Source organism: Haematobia irritans, chromosome 2 (genome assembly GCF_050003625.1).
Source record: "Haematobia irritans isolate KBUSLIRL chromosome 2, ASM5000362v1, whole genome shotgun sequence".
Lineage (NCBI taxonomy): Eukaryota > Metazoa > Arthropoda > Insecta > Diptera > Muscidae > Haematobia > Haematobia irritans.
This window is the reverse complement of record NC_134398.1, coordinates 21,943,549-21,959,672: the sequence shown is the minus strand read 5'-3', so window position 1 is coordinate 21,959,672 and position 16,124 is coordinate 21,943,549. Positions and strand designations below refer to the sequence as shown.

Here is a 16,124-nt window from a genome sequence, read left to right as displayed (position 1 = left end):
GATGTATCGGCCCCACTCGACTTTAGACTTTATTTACTTGTTTTATAGAAAATTTTGTCAAAATTTTATTTCTACGACAATTTTATCAAAATTTTATTTCTACGGAAAATTTTGTAGAAATTTTATTTCTATCGAAAATTTGGTCAAAATTTTATTTTATAAATAATTTTATCACAATGTCAAAATTTTATTTACATAGAATTTTTTTTTCAAGCTTTCATTTCTATGAAAAATTTTGTGAAAATTTTACTTCTATAGAAAATTTTGTTAAAATTTTAATTCAATAGAAAATTTTGTCAAAATTTTATTTCTATAGAATTTTTTTTTAACATTTTATTTATATAGAAAATTTTGTCAAAATTTTATTTCTATAGAAAATGTTGTCAAAATTTTATTTATATAGAAAATGTTATCAAAAGTTTATTTCTCTAGAAATTTTTGTCATAATTTTGTTCCACATCGGTCTCTAATTATATATAGACCCCATATAAACCGATCCCCAGATTTGGCTTGCGGAGCCTCAAAGAGAAGCAAATTTCATCCAATTTGGCTGAAATTTGGTACATGATGTTTGTATATAGTCTCTAACAAGCATGCAAGAATTGGCCCATATCGGTCCATAATTATATATGGCCCACATATATAGCCCACATATAAACCTCTTGAAGGAGCAAAATTCATCCGATCCGGTTTAAACTTAGTACGTGGTGTTAGTATATGGTCTCTAACAACTATGCAAAAATTGGTCCATGGTTAGGTTAGGTTATGTGGCAGCCCGATGTATCAGGCTCACTTAGACTATTCAGTCAATTGTGATACCACAGTGGTGAACTTCTCTCTTATCACTGAGTGCTGCCCGATTCCATGTTAAGCTCAATGACAAGGCACCTCCTTTTTATAGCCGAGTCCGAACGGCGTTCCACATTCCAGTGAAACCACTTAGAGAAGCTTTGAAACCCTCAGAAATGTCACCAGCATTACTGAGGTGGGATAATCCACCGCTGAAAAACTTTTTGGTGTTCGGTCGTAGCAGGAATCGAACCCACGACCTAGTGTATGCAAGGCGGGCATGCTAACCATTGCACCACGGTGGCTCCCAAAATTGGTCCATACCGGTTCATAATTATATATAGCCCCCATATAAACTGATTCTCAGATTTGACCTCCGGAGTCTCTTGAAGGAGCAAAATTCATCCGATCCGGTTGAAATTTGGTACATTTTGCTAGTGTATGGCCGATAACAACCATACCAAAATTGGTCCGTATGGAACTATATAATATATAGCCCCCAAATAAACCGATCCCCAATGACAGAAAAATCATGATTGCCGCTCGAGCCAAAAATAACCTACCAAAATTTTAGTGCCATTGAAAATTTTATCAAAATTTTATATTTCCATCGAAAATTTTGTCAAAATTTTATTTCTTTAGAAAATACAATACAATAATACAAAATTTTGTCAAAAATGTATTTCTATAGAAAATTTTGACAAAATTTTATTTCTATATAAAAATTCAGCTTAAAACCATACATTGACTAAACTACAAGTGTAGCTTAACCAACAGAGGAAAATAATGTTTGTCAAATTTATTTGGGCAAAGCCCTATAGACTGCAAGATGGTTGGATGGACGCACGTTTCGGAATTACCACATTCCTCATCAGCATCCTCTACTTGCAGCAAAACTATCAACCAATTATCAGAATAAATTCAGGCAGTTCATTAAACCCAACAATAAACCACACTTGAACCTTCCGAAAAAGGCTTTACATTGATAGCCGGCTTATGCCGAAATAAATTCGTAGAAACATCTCTCTTTTTCTTTTTTCGGAATGTTCAAGTGTGGTTTATTGTTGGGTTTAATGAACTGCCTGACTTTATTCTGATAATTGGTTGATCGTTTTGCTGCAAGTAGAGGATGCTGGTAATTCCGAAACGTGCGTCCATCCAACCATCTTGCAGTCTATAGGGCTTTGCCCACATAAATTTGACAAACATTCTTTTCCTCTGTTGGTTAAGCTACACTTGTAGTTTAGTCAATGTATGGTTTTAAGCTGAAATCAAAAAAACAACAACAAAATTTTATTTCTATAGAAAATTATGTGCTATCTTCAGCTAAGACACAAACCAGACAGATTTAGCAGCGCACCGAATGGGTTAATTGAGTTATGCTAAGGCGACAAAAAAACGGTTATATATATTTTGACTACTTTTGACCAATAATAAATTAACTAAGCGACAAATTTGACACCATAACAAAGGCCAGGAGGTCACATAGATCAAAAACACAATAAAGATTGAGATATTGTAGAAATTAAACCGCACAAATGGATCCTTGCTTTTTTAAAATATCGGGCCACTGTACAATCCTGCCCAGGATATTTTTGGTATCAGGAGAAAGGGCGCAACGTGTACTTTCTGGATATATGGTCGCTATATTCGAAACCAATCCAGAAAAATGTGTTTTGCCCAATTTAGTGGAAAAATACTAACGTGAATGGATTAATATAAGGAAAAATGTCCCTCTGCGCAATCCTGCCCAGGTATCGGGAGAAAGGGCGTGACTTTATGGCTTAAAGGTTTCTATATTCAATACCAATCCAGAAATTTGTGTTTTGTCCGATTTTGTCAAAAATGCAAACTACGTCCGAAATATAAAGAAAAATGTTCCACTGTGCAATCCTGCCCAGGCTATTTTTGTATCAGAAGAAAGGTCGTAACGTGTAATTTATGGCTATATCGTCGCTATATTCGAAACTGACTTGGATGGAAATTTTGTGAAAATTTTATTTCTATAGAAAATTTTGTCAAAACAAACAACAAAAAAATTTTATTTTTATAGAAAATTTTGTTAAAATTTATTTCTATTAAAAATTTTGTCAACATTTTATTTCTATAAAAAATTTTGTCATAATTGTATTTCAATGGAAAATTTTGTCAAAATTGTATTTCTATAGAAAATGTTGTCCAAATTTTAGTTTTATAGAGAATTTTGATAAAATTGTTTGCAAAGTCTACCAAAACATCAAGAATTCTACCAAACAGTAAAAAATCTACAATTTTTGGTAGAATTCTACCAAAAATGGTGGATGATTCAATGTTAGTGAAAATTTTTTGGCGACGCTTTTTTGCTGGAAAGTATCTGCGATTAATTGACACGCCATTCGGACAAGAAGAAGTTATTTTTCGTGTGTGATTAATTGTTGTCTAAATCAAGAAAAACTAAAAGAATTAATTATTATATTAATTGAAAATATTTTCAATTTCAATTAAGATTTTATTTGATTAAAAAAATATATATAGATATTTTTTCTGTGGATGATCCATATATAATTTATCTGAATATTATATACAATTCCATTTTTTTCCAACGTGCAAAATTTCACTCTGAATTGCAACACAAAAAACAAAAAAAAAAAACAACAACAAAATGACCAGCACTTAGCATAAATTACAAATAACACAAACTGCCATTGTTTTACACAAGATGAAAAGCTTCCGACCGACACCTTCAGCTTTATCGGCATTCATGTCACCCCAAAGATGACGCTGATGGCCGTGATGCTGATGATGATGGAGCGAAAATGTGGCTTCCAAAGTGCAACACAAAACCAAATCAACATCAAAATAATGACACTACATTATGTCGCCTTTAAGAAAACACCCTCAACCACAACTCAACTTAAAGTAAAACTTTCGATTGGGAGATTTCGTATTCCAGACCCAAAAACAAGAAACCATCGAAAATTGGAGACAACGACCACAGTCGTAATAAAGACATACAAAAGACATGTGGTTGATAAATTTTTGAAGGTATCGTATGGCAACGACAGAGGTGATGATGACAAGAAGAATGGCTATACCACAATCGACAGGAGCAACAACGGTCGATTCTGCGCAGCATGTCTGGAAACTAAACATGTCTCTTGACTAGTCTGAAAGCTTTAGTGCGAGGGCATAATAAAGCTATCAATGTCAAGGAAGTTGATAAAATTTCTAATGAAATATATTTCGCAAACAACGACGGGGGAAAAAAGCTATAAGAGACACCTTTTTGGGGGGGATTTTGTGGGTATTTTGAAGTTTCGTTTTTTTTTTTGTAATTTCGTGATTATTTTGCCACTGAGTGTTTCAAGATGATTTCCATGCTTTTATTTTTTTTTTTTTTTTTTTGTAATTTTTTACTCCTCTTCAGATATGAAGTAAATGCCAGAAAACCCACGTAAGGCTATTATATTTTAGGAGTGTTATTAATTTTGAAGGCCCCAACAATTTTGTAGGGCCCTTAATAAAATGAATAAAATTTCTGCAAAATCACGCTCACAAAAAAATCAAGATTTAATTCTTTCCGATATGATAACTGAATTTTATTTAGCTGTCGAACTATATCCTATTTATTAATTTTGTTACCTTTCCTCTTTCCCGGAAAGACGGACTTGGTACTGATCACCAGGAGAAGAAAGGTTATCGGTTACAAGTCTCCTTAATTCCAGGGCACGAAGTTGACCCTCTCGAAATCAGCAAGGTACCTGGGAGTTCTTTTGGATTCCAAACTGAACTAGATGGAGAATACTGCGGATCGCATAAAGAGGGTCTATGCGGCATTATACTCGTGTCAGAAATTTGTCGGGCAAAGATGGGGAATGAGGCCTTCTCTTTTTGGCTGGCTTTATACCGCGATTGTAAGACCTGTGGCCACATATGGTTGTCATGTTTGGTGGACAATCGTGAGACACCAAAATCATATGTCGAGAATAAATAGGACTGCACTTATTGATATGACAGGCGCTAGGAGGATCACAGTCACTGCCGCTTTGGGTGTACTGATGGGAGTTATACCACTCGATTTACACGTAAGGAAGACGGCAGAACTGACACTTCTGAGACTTAAGAGCTTGAACACGCTGGAGAGGACAGCCTGCAAGCATACTGAAATTCTGGCCGGGCAGTATAGAGAGACGGACCATATGGCCAGGGAGCATGTTTATCATCACAAACCGACATATAATATACCAAGCATAGAGGAGTGGGAAGACAGGGGGATACCCTTCGGAACCGTGAACATGTATACGGACGGATCAAAGATGGCGGAATCTATTGTAGTGAACTGGGGATAAGGGAGTCTTACACCATGGATAGTGATTGCAGTATTTGTCAGGCTGAGATTTCTGCGATCACAAAGGCTGCTGAGTCGCTGTTGATAAGGCCGTTATTCAGAAGCGATATCAGCTTCTTCATCGACAACCAGGCAGCTATAAAAGCATTGTGCAGTGCTGACCTAAGGTCTAAGGTAGTCAGCCGCTGTTGTAGAGAACTCAAGGTTCTCACTGAACAGCATAATACTCGTATAACTCTGTACTGGGTACCTAGGCACTATGGGATAATAGGAAATGAGGAAGCGGGTGTGCTGGCTAAGGAGAGCGCTCGTGGAACGAATAATGTCCTAGCGGACGTTTTTCCTCCACTATCTTCTTATCATTACAGGATAGAGGTAAAATATGATGAACTATGGCGAAGGCGCTGGGTCTCTTCGGATGGTTGCGAGCAAACCAAGTTTATATGGGACGAAAAGAAGCGTAGGAACTGCGAAATTTTGATGTCGATGAACAGAGAAGAATTGCGGCCATTGATTCGTATCATAAGAGGACATAACACACGTGGGAAACACATGGTAAGATAGGACGTAAAGACGATGATATCTGTAGATGGTGTCTGGACCCGGAAGTTACGAAGGACTCGTACCATTGTGTCCAGCTTTATCCCTTAGAAGAAACAAGATACTGGGCTCCTTTTTCTTTCAGGCTCTCACTTATCTGCGGGAGTACACCTTAAGGAACATACTTGCATTCATCAGGGCCTCTGGCTGGTTGTTCTGAGATTTCTTTTAAAGAAAACGAGCAGGTGGAAGTTCTGGGACAAGGCGGACCGCATCAGAAGGAAGGAGATTGAAAGATCACATCGAGGAATCACAATGGACCAATACTAGTCTAAGCGGACATCAATTCAACACAAAAATTGATGTCATCCTCTACAACCTAACCTAACCTACCGTTAATTATCGTGAATCTTGCGTGAGTCTTTAGGAATAGTTCGTGCGTGAGTACCAGTTTTCATTTCGTGAACGTGCGTGAACGTGAGTGGCTACCAAACAAATCGTGCGTGAGCGTGCGTGAATAAACATTTTGCTTCGTGAATGTGCGTGAATGAAATTTCATTCACATTCATTCATTCAAATTTATTACTATAGAAAATTTTGTCAAAATTTTATTTCTATAGCAAATTTTCACAAACATTTTATTTCTATAGGAAAATTTTAAAAATTTTTATTTCTATTGGAAATTTTGTCAAAATTTTATTTCTATCGAAAATTTTCTCACAATTTTTTTTCTATAAAAAATTTGGCCAAAATTTTATTTCTGTACAAAATTTTATCAACATTTTATTTCAAAAGAAAGTTTTTCTCAAAATTTTATTTCTTTAGAAAATTTTAGATAAAATTTTATTTCTTTAGAAAATTTTAGTTAAATTTTATTTCGATGGGAAATTTTGTCAAAATTTTATTTCCATAGAAAATTCTTTCACAATTTTATTTCTATCGAAAATTGTTCTCAAAATTTTATTTCTTTAGAAAATTTTGTTAAAATTTTATTTCTATAGAAAATTTTATCAAAATTTTATTTCTACTGGAAATTTTGTCAAAATTTTATTTCTATGGGAAATTTTGTCAACATTTTATTTCTATTGGAAATTTTGTCAAAATTTTATTTCCATAGAAAATTCTTTCACAATTTTATTTCTATTGAAAATTGTTTTTAAAATTTTATTTCTTTAGAAAATGTTGTCAAATTTTTATTTCTATAGAAAATTTTGTCAAAATTTTATTTCTATAGAAAATTTTGTCATTATTTATTCTAACCACAATTTTCTCAAAATTTTATTTCTATAGAAAAGTTTGTCAACATTTCATTTCCATAGGTAATTTTGTTTACATTTTATTTCTATAGAAAATTTTGTCAAAATTTTATTTCTATAGAAAATTTTGTCAAAATTTTTATTTCTATAGAAAATTTTGTCAAAATTTTATTTCTATAGACAATTTTGTCAAAAAAAACATTGTAAAAAATTTTACTTCTATCGAAAATTTTCTCAAATAGAAAGTTTTGTCAAAAATTTATTTCTATAGAAAATTTTGTCAAAATATTATTTCTATTGAAAATTTTGTCCAAATTTTATTCTACAGAAAATTTTCACAAAAATTTGATTTCTATAGAAAAATTTGTCGAAATTTTGTTTTTATAGAATATTATGTCAAAATTTCATTTCTATAGACAATTTTGTCAAAAATTTATTTCTATAGAAAATTTTCTCAAAATGTTATTTCTATAGAAAATTTTCTCAAAAATTTATTTCTACAGATTTTTTCGCAAAATTTTATTTCCATAGGAAATTCTTTCAAAATTTTATTTCTATAGAAAATTTTATTAAAAATGTTATTTCTATAGAAAACTTTGTCAAAATTTTATTGCTATAGACAATTTTAATTCCTTAGAAAATCTTGTAAAATTTTTATTTCCATAAAATTTTTTTTTTTTAATTTTATTTCTATAGAAAATTTTCTCAAAATTTTATTTCTATCGAAAATTTTGTCAAAATTTTATTTCTATAGAAAAGTTTGTCGAATTTTATTTATATAGGAAGTTTTGTCGAAATTTTATTTGTATAGAAAATTTCGTGAACATTTTATTTCTATCGAAAATTTTCTCAAAATTTTATTTCTATTGAAAATTTTGTAAAAATTTTATTTCTATAGAAAATTTTGACAAAATTTTATTTCTATAGAAAATTTTGACAAAATTTTATTTGTATATTACATTTTGTAAAATATTTATTTGTATAGAAAACTTGGTTTTGTTTCTATAGAAAATTTTGTCAAAATTTCATTTCTATAGACAATTTTGTCAAAATTTTATTTCTATAGAAAATTTTATCAAAATTGTATTTCTATTTTGGAAATTTTGTCAAAAATTTATTTCTATCGAAAATTTTCTCCAAATGTTATTTCTATAGAATATTATCTCAAAAATTTATTTCTATAGAATTTTTTCAAAATTTTATTTCCATAGAAAATTCTTTCAAAATTTTATTTCTATAGAAAATTTTATCAAAATTGTATTTCTATTTTGGAAATTTTGTCAAAAATTTATTTCTATCGAAAATTATCTCAAAATGTTATTTCTATAGAATATTTTCTCAAAAATTTATTTGTAAAGAATTTTTCTCAAAATTTTATTTCCATAGAAAATTCTTTCAAAATTTTATTTCTATAGAAAATTTTATTCAAAATGTTATTTCTATAGAAAACTTTGTCAAAATTTTATTGCTGTAGGATATTTTATTTCCTTAGAAAATTTTCTCAAAATTTTATTTCTATAGAAAATTTTCTTAAAATTTTATTTCTATCGAAAATTTTCTCAAAATTTTATTTCAATCGAAAATTTTCTCAAAATTTTATTTCTATCGAAAATTTTCTCAAAATTTTATTTCTATCAAAAATTTTATTTCTATCGAAAATTTTCTCAAAACTTTATTTCTGTAGGAAATTTTTTCAAAATTTTATTTGTATAGAAAATTTCGTGAACATTTTATTTCTATCGAAAATTTTGTCAAAATTTTATTTGTATCGAAAATTTTGTCAAAATTTTATTTCTATTGGAAATTTTGTCAACATTTTATTTCTATAGAAAAGTTTGTCAAAATTATTATTTCTTATTTGTATAGAAAATTTTGTCAAAATTTTATTTGTATAGAAAATTTTGTCTACATTTTATTTCTATAAAAAATTTTGTCAAAATTTTATTTCTATAGAAAAAATTTTCAAAATTTTATTTCTATAGAAAAATTTTTAAAAATTTCATTGCTATAGAAAATGTTATTCCTATTGGAAATTTTGTCAAAATTTTCTTAAAATTTTACTTCTATAAAAAATGTTGCCAAATTTTATTTCTATGGGAAATTTTGTCAAAATTTTATTTCTATAAAAAATTTTGTCAAAATATTATTTCTATAGAAAATTTTGTCCAAATTTTGTTCTATAGCAAATTTTCACAAAAATTTTATTTCTATAGAAAAATTTGTCAAAATTTAATTTTTATTGAATATTATGTCAACATTTTATTTCGATTGAAAATTTTGTAAAAATTTTATTTTATTTTCATTTTATCTATAGAAAATTTTTAAAACTTTTATGTGTATACTAAATTTTGTAAAATTTTTATCGAAAACTTGGTCAATATTTGATTTCTTAAGAAAATTTTGTCAAAATTTTATTTCTTAAGAAAATTTTGTCAAATTTTTATTTCTATAGAAAATTGTATTAGTCAAAATTTCATTTCTTTAGACAATTTTGACAAAATTTTATTTCTTTAAACTTTAATCAAAATTTTATTTTTATGGAACATTTTCTCAAAATGTCATTTCTATAAAAAAAAATTGTCAAAATTTTATTTCTGTAGAATATTTTCTAAAAATTTTATTTCTATAGAAAATTTTCTCAAAATTTTATTTCTATAGGAGATTTTGTCAAAACTTTATTTCCATAGAACATTTTATTCCAAATATTATTTCTATAGAAAACTTTGTCAAAACTTTATTGAATTTTTTTTTCTATAGGAAATTTTGCCAAATTTTTATTTCCATAGAACATTTTTCCAAAACTTTATTTCTATAGAAAATTTTGTCAAATTCTAATTTCTATAGAAAATTTGGTAAAAATTTTATTTCTATAGAAAATGTTCTCAAAACTTTATTTCTATCGACAAATTTCTCAAAATTTTATTTCTATAGAAAAGTTTATAAAAATTTTATTTCTATTAAAAATTTTCTGAAAATGTTATTTCTATAAAAAAAATTTGTCAAAATTTTATTTCTGTAGAATATTTTCTCAAAATTTTATTTCTATAGGAAATTTTGCAAAACTTTATTTCCGTAGAAAAATATCTCAAAATTTTATTTCTATAGAAAATTTTGTGAAATTTTTTTTTCTATAGGAAATTTTATCAAAATTATTTCCATAGAACATTTTATTCAAAATTTTGTTTCTATAGAACATTTTGTCAAAATTTTTTGTCAGGGTCTGTTAAATGGGCCATATACAGAAAACTGTTAGAATACCATTATTTCTCTGAATTTGAGTCCCGGGCCCCTAATAAGGCTCGCATGACAAGATAATACCTCCCTGTGTTATAACCCAATACAATGGATTAAGGCAAAATAAAAACCTCAATATTTTTAAAATTTTGTTATGGGATCTCCTCAATAAAATTAAAACACCGATTTGCGACTACTGATGATTGCGGCCATTGAGGTTTAAGCTTCGCAAAAGCAAAACGACAATGATAGGAGCACAATAACACCAACAACTCAACTGTCATTCATCGTCACCACTTCAGATTGTCATCAAACTAAACGAGATGTAGTAGATGTAGTGGTCTCTCGGTCTATCAGCAATGTGGTTGATGTATTTTAATAAGAAGTGAAGGAGGGTGGTTTACCCACCAATCACCACCCCCACCTTCTAAGGGGGCAAAAGATCAATCGATTTATCGTCAAACGATTGATCACTCTCCCAATAGTAAATGAAGGTGTTGATGCAACTATAATTGTGGTTATTTACATTCGATATTCCAGTGATCCCAACAAAAATATGGGCCACTAAATCAAATCGAATTGAGTGATGGTGGTGAGTGGTGATTCCACAAGGCTTCAGCTGCTTTTAGGGAAACTCTTCCTGTTCGTGCAATGGGAGGAGTTCAACAACATTCAATTTAACCACAATATTGACCAATACCACCACCATCCACTTCTTCATCTATCTATTCGTAGAGGCCCTATTCCCAATTGGTCTTTGTGCCATGGTAAAAAAAACTTTCATTTCAAGAATTCTGTTTGCAATTAGTTCCTATTTCATAAAAAACAGATGCTTTCCGTTTTAAGAAGTAAGTCATTAAGTCATTCAATCAACAGGCTTGTATTACACAGGGCAACAAGCAGCCTTGTAAACAGCAAGGCATCCGTCTGACATCCATTGGCCACAAAAACTTCACTTTAACTTCAATTTCGATTCACATTCACATTTCTATGGTTGTTATTACATGCATTTCTCCTTTCAATGACCAGATCCATATATAGATTTCCTCACTTCATTCACTCGATCACTCACTCCAGTTTAGTTCAACAAAAGATCAAAGCTAAAAAATTACATTTTAATAAGAATGCTTACTTCGCCTGTCTTGTTTATTTTCGTTTTTTTTTATCCAATAATTTTTTTTCTTCTCTTACATCTCCCATTCTTGGTTTTTGTTGGTTTTTCTTTTGATTCGAAATATTTTTATTGTATAAAATTTCCGGTTTAATTGTTGGCCAGGCTATAAATCCCATTATAATAAATTTAAATATAACATCAACACACTTACGCTAATAACAGAGTACTGTTAACGGGTCTCAAATCTAACTGTGTGGTGTTAACCGTTCTTGGTGATATGAATATAACAGCCTCTGGTATATAGTGGTCATTAATTCAGCCTAAAGGTATGCTTCAAAATTATTAATAGTAGAACTGTTACGACCTTAACAGCATTAGAATACATTTTGTGGTTATTGTTAATAAATTAGAAAAAAATCAACCAAAGTAGTTTTGACTTTCGCATTATTTATATGTACATGGCGCCATATGAGACATTCCATATAAATGTTGATAGTCCAGAAATTTTAAATTTATGTTGTTTTAATACTTTATAAACAGTGGTTTGTTTTGGTATAACAAGCAGTTTTATACCCATCACCATAGGTCCATAGGATGGTGGTATAAAAAATTAACTATAACGTCGTCAACAAATTAGTGTAAATGTTCCTTATGGATCTGGAAGTGTTGCAAAATCGGCACAGAAACTATGAATTGAACATGGGCTTGCCATAGGACGGATGTCCATCATTTCAACAGCCGTTGCACTGAATTTGCATCACTTTTTAAGGTGTGATCCGAATTCAATGCCTTGGATGTGAATTAAAAAATTGTGTGATATTTTTCCAAATTAATAATTTTCATATATTTTTTATGATTGTTAACACTCAAAAGAAAGCGAACTCTCTATTTCACTAAAGCTAATTTAACTTTATTTTAATTCATGGAATTATTACGTTTCGAACTCCAATTTTTTTTCCTTCACACTACAAGAAAAAAAATAATTATGTCTAATAAATTTTCTTGAATTTGTCGAAAAATATTTACTTAGTTTTGTGATATGAGCGTGATGTTAGCGTTTGCAATACTGCTTAGTTTAATTTTTCCAAAAATAATCCAAATTTTCTAAAATTAACCAAAATGTTTCTTCCTGATGGGTTCACTGTTCAGTGAATGCATTCTAACGCTTGTCTGAAACGTTTGATCCCAAATACTTTTAAAAACTCGCAAATTTTCTAAAATGGATTTAATATTATTTTTGATAAAATTTAAATAACCTATTAGAGACAAAAGCGAATTATAAAATAAATTGAATTATAAGAACTTCCTGAGTAGTTAAACAAGTAAGGAAAGTCTAAAGTCGGGCGGGGCCGACTATATTATACCCTGCACCACTTTGTAGATCTAAATTTGCGATACCATATCACATCCGTAAAATGTGTTGGGGCTAATATAAAGGTTTGTCCCAAATACATACATTTAAATATCACTCGATTTGGACAGACTTTGATAGACTTCTACAAAATCTATAGACTCAAAATTTAAGTCGGCTAATGCACTAGGGTGGAACACAATGTTAGTAAAAAATGAAGGGTATAAATATGGGAAACATTTAAATCTGGAGCAATTTTAAGGAAACTTCGCAAAAGTTTATTTATGATTTATCGCTCGATATATATGCATTAGAAGTTTAGGAAAATTAGAGTCATTTTTACAACTTTTCGACTAAGAAGTGGCGATTTTACAAGGAAAATGTTGGTAATTTGACAATTTTTGTCGTAATCAGAAAAACATATATATGGGAGCTATATCTAAATCTGAACCGATTTCAACCAAATTTGGCACGCATAGCTACAATGCTAATTCTACTCCCTGTGTAAAATTTCAACTAAATCGGAGTTAAAAATTGGCCTCTATGGTCATATGAGTGTAAATCGGGCGAAAGCTATATATGGGAGATATATCTAAATCTGAACCGATTTCAACTAAATTTGGCATGCATAGCTACAATGCTAATTCTACTCCCTGTGCAAAATTTCAACTAAATCGGAGTTAAAAATTGGCCTCTGTGGTCATATGAGTGTAAATCGGGCGAAAGCTATATATGGGAGCTATATCTAAATCTGAACCGATTTCAACCAAATTTGGCACGCATAGCTACAATGGTAATTCTACTCCCTGTGCAAAATTTCAACCAAGTTGGGGTAAAAATCTGGCTTCTGGGACCGTATTAGTCCATATCGGGCGAAAGATATATATGGGAGCTATATCTAAATCTGAATCGATTTCAATAAAATTCGGCACACTTGACTATAGTACTAATTGTTCTTCTTGTGCAAAATTTTAAGTAAATTAGGGTAAAACTCTGGCTTCTGGGGCCATATAAGTCCATATCGGGCGAAATATATATATGGGAGCTATATCTAAATCTGAACCGATTTCTTCTAAAATCAATAGGGATCTATTCTGAGCCAAAACACATACTTGTGCCAAATTTGAAGTCGATTGGACTAAAACTGCGACCTAGACTTTGATTACAAAAATGTGTTCACGGACAGACGGACATCGCTATATCGACTCAAGAGCCCACCCTGAGCATTTTTGCCAAAGACACCATGTGTCTATCTCGTCTCCTTCTGGGTGTTGCAAACATATGCACTAACTTATAATACCCTGTTCCACAGTGTGGAGCAGGGTATAAATATACCGAAAAAAAGTGAACTGTTTTATATGAAGAATAAACTAACTCGTACGAAAATTGAACTAAATTTTACTTCACATTTTGTGATTTCCCCAAAGCGTTGTTAAAACCAGGAAAATTTAATGCCCTGTTGTACTGCAGTTCACGAAATTATACCCTCTTATAGAAGAAGAAATGAACTACAATTTAAGAAGAAAATCATTGGCGCCAAATCGTGACCATTTTAACCATACAGTAGTTCATTCTTACTATTTTTGCGAATCGTACGTACGGGAATCATTGGCGCCAAATCATGACCATTTTAACCATACAGTAGTTCATTCCTACTATTTCTGGGAAACGTACGAAAATTTTCATTTGCTTTAGTTCATATTGAACTTATGTGTACGGTCAACGAACTTTATACTCACGTTTAGTTCATAAAATATATGTGAGACATACTTAAAAAATGAAAATTTCATTGGTCTGTGGAAAATTTCGCAAAAAATAATAAAATTTAACTACTAACATATATTTTTTTTACAATAAAAATAAATGTGTAGCAACGATATGTGCTTTATTTAGAAAGTATCAAAAATGTCAACTTTATCAATCCTGGAATAAGGTGGTTTACTCCGTTTTTATACCCTCCACCATAGGATGGGGGTATATTAACTTTGTCATTCCGTTTGTAACACATCGAAATATTGCTCTAAGACCCCATAAAGTATATATTCTGGGTCGTGGTGAAATTCTGAGTCGATCTGAGCATGTCCGTCCGTCCGTCTGTTGAAATCACGCTAACTTCCAAACGAAACAAGCTATCGACTTGAAACTTGGCACAAGTAGTTGTTATTGATGTAGGTCGGATGGTATTGCAAATGGGCCATATCGGTCCACTTTTACGTATAGCCCCCATATAAACGGACCCCCAAATTTGGCTTGCGATCTCTCTAAGAGAAGCAAATTTCATCCGATCCGGCTGAAATTTGGTACATGGTGTTAGTATATGGTCTCTAACAACCATGCAAAAATTGGTCCATATCGGTCCACTTTTACGTATAGCCCCCATAAAAACGGACCCCAAATTTAGCTTGCGATCGCTCTAAGAGAAGCAAATTTCATCCGATCCGGCTGATATTTGGTACATGGTGTTAGTATATGGTCTCTAACAACTATGCAAACATTGGTCTATATCGGTCTATAATTACATATAGCCCCCATATAAACCGATCCCCCGATTTGGCTTGCGGAGCCTCTGAGAGAACCAAATTGCATCCGATCCGGCTGAAATTTGGTACATGGTGTTAGTATATGGTCTCTAACAAACATGCAAAAATTGGTCCACATCGGTCCATAATTATATATAGCCCCCATATAAACCGATCCCCCGATTTGGCTTGCGGAGCCTTTAAGAGAAGCAAATTTCATCCGATCCGGCTGAAATTTGGTACATGGTATTGGTATATGTTCTCTAATGACCATGCAAAAATGGGTCCACATCGGTCCATAATTATATATAGCCCCCATATAAACCGATCCCCCGATTTGGCTTGCGGAGCCTCCAAGAAACGAAAATTTCATCCGATCCGGCTGAAATTTTGTACATGGTGTTGGTATATGTTCTCTAATGACCATGCAAAAATTGGTCCATATCGCTCCATAATTATATATAGCCCCCCATATAAATCGATTCCCAGATTTGATCTCCGGAGCCTCTTGGAGGAGCAAAATTCATCCGATCCGGTTGAAATTTGCAACGTGGTGTTAGTATAAGGCCGCTAATATCCATGCCAAAATTGGTCCATATCGGTCTATAGTTATATATAGCCGATCCCCAATCACACAAAAATTGGTCCATATCGGTTCATATTCATGGTTGCCACTCGAGCCAAAAATAATATACCAAAATTTTATTTTTATGGAAAACATTGTCAAAATGTTATTTCTATAGAAAATGTTGTAAAAATTTTATTTCTATAGAAAATTTTGTAAAAATTTTATTTCTATAGAAAATTTTGTCAAAATTTTATTTCTATAGAAAAGTTTGTCAAAATTTTATTTCTATAGAAAAGTTTGTCAAAATTTTATTTCTATAGAAAATTTTTTCCAAATTTTATTTCTATAGAAAATTTTTTCCAAATTTTACTTCTATAGAAATTGTTGTCAAAATTTTATTTCTATAGAAACTTTAAACTTAATTAT

The 16,124-nt window shown here is 31.0% G+C and overlaps 1 protein-coding gene across 1 annotated transcript in view; it reads right to left on the bottom strand.

The window, feature by feature from the left end:
- The window catches only part of loh (thrombospondin type 1 domain containing lonely heart), a 270,439-nt gene that overhangs the window by 87,284 nt on the left and 167,031 nt on the right, over positions 1–16,124 (bottom strand). The gene's annotated exons all lie outside the window — the stretch shown is intronic.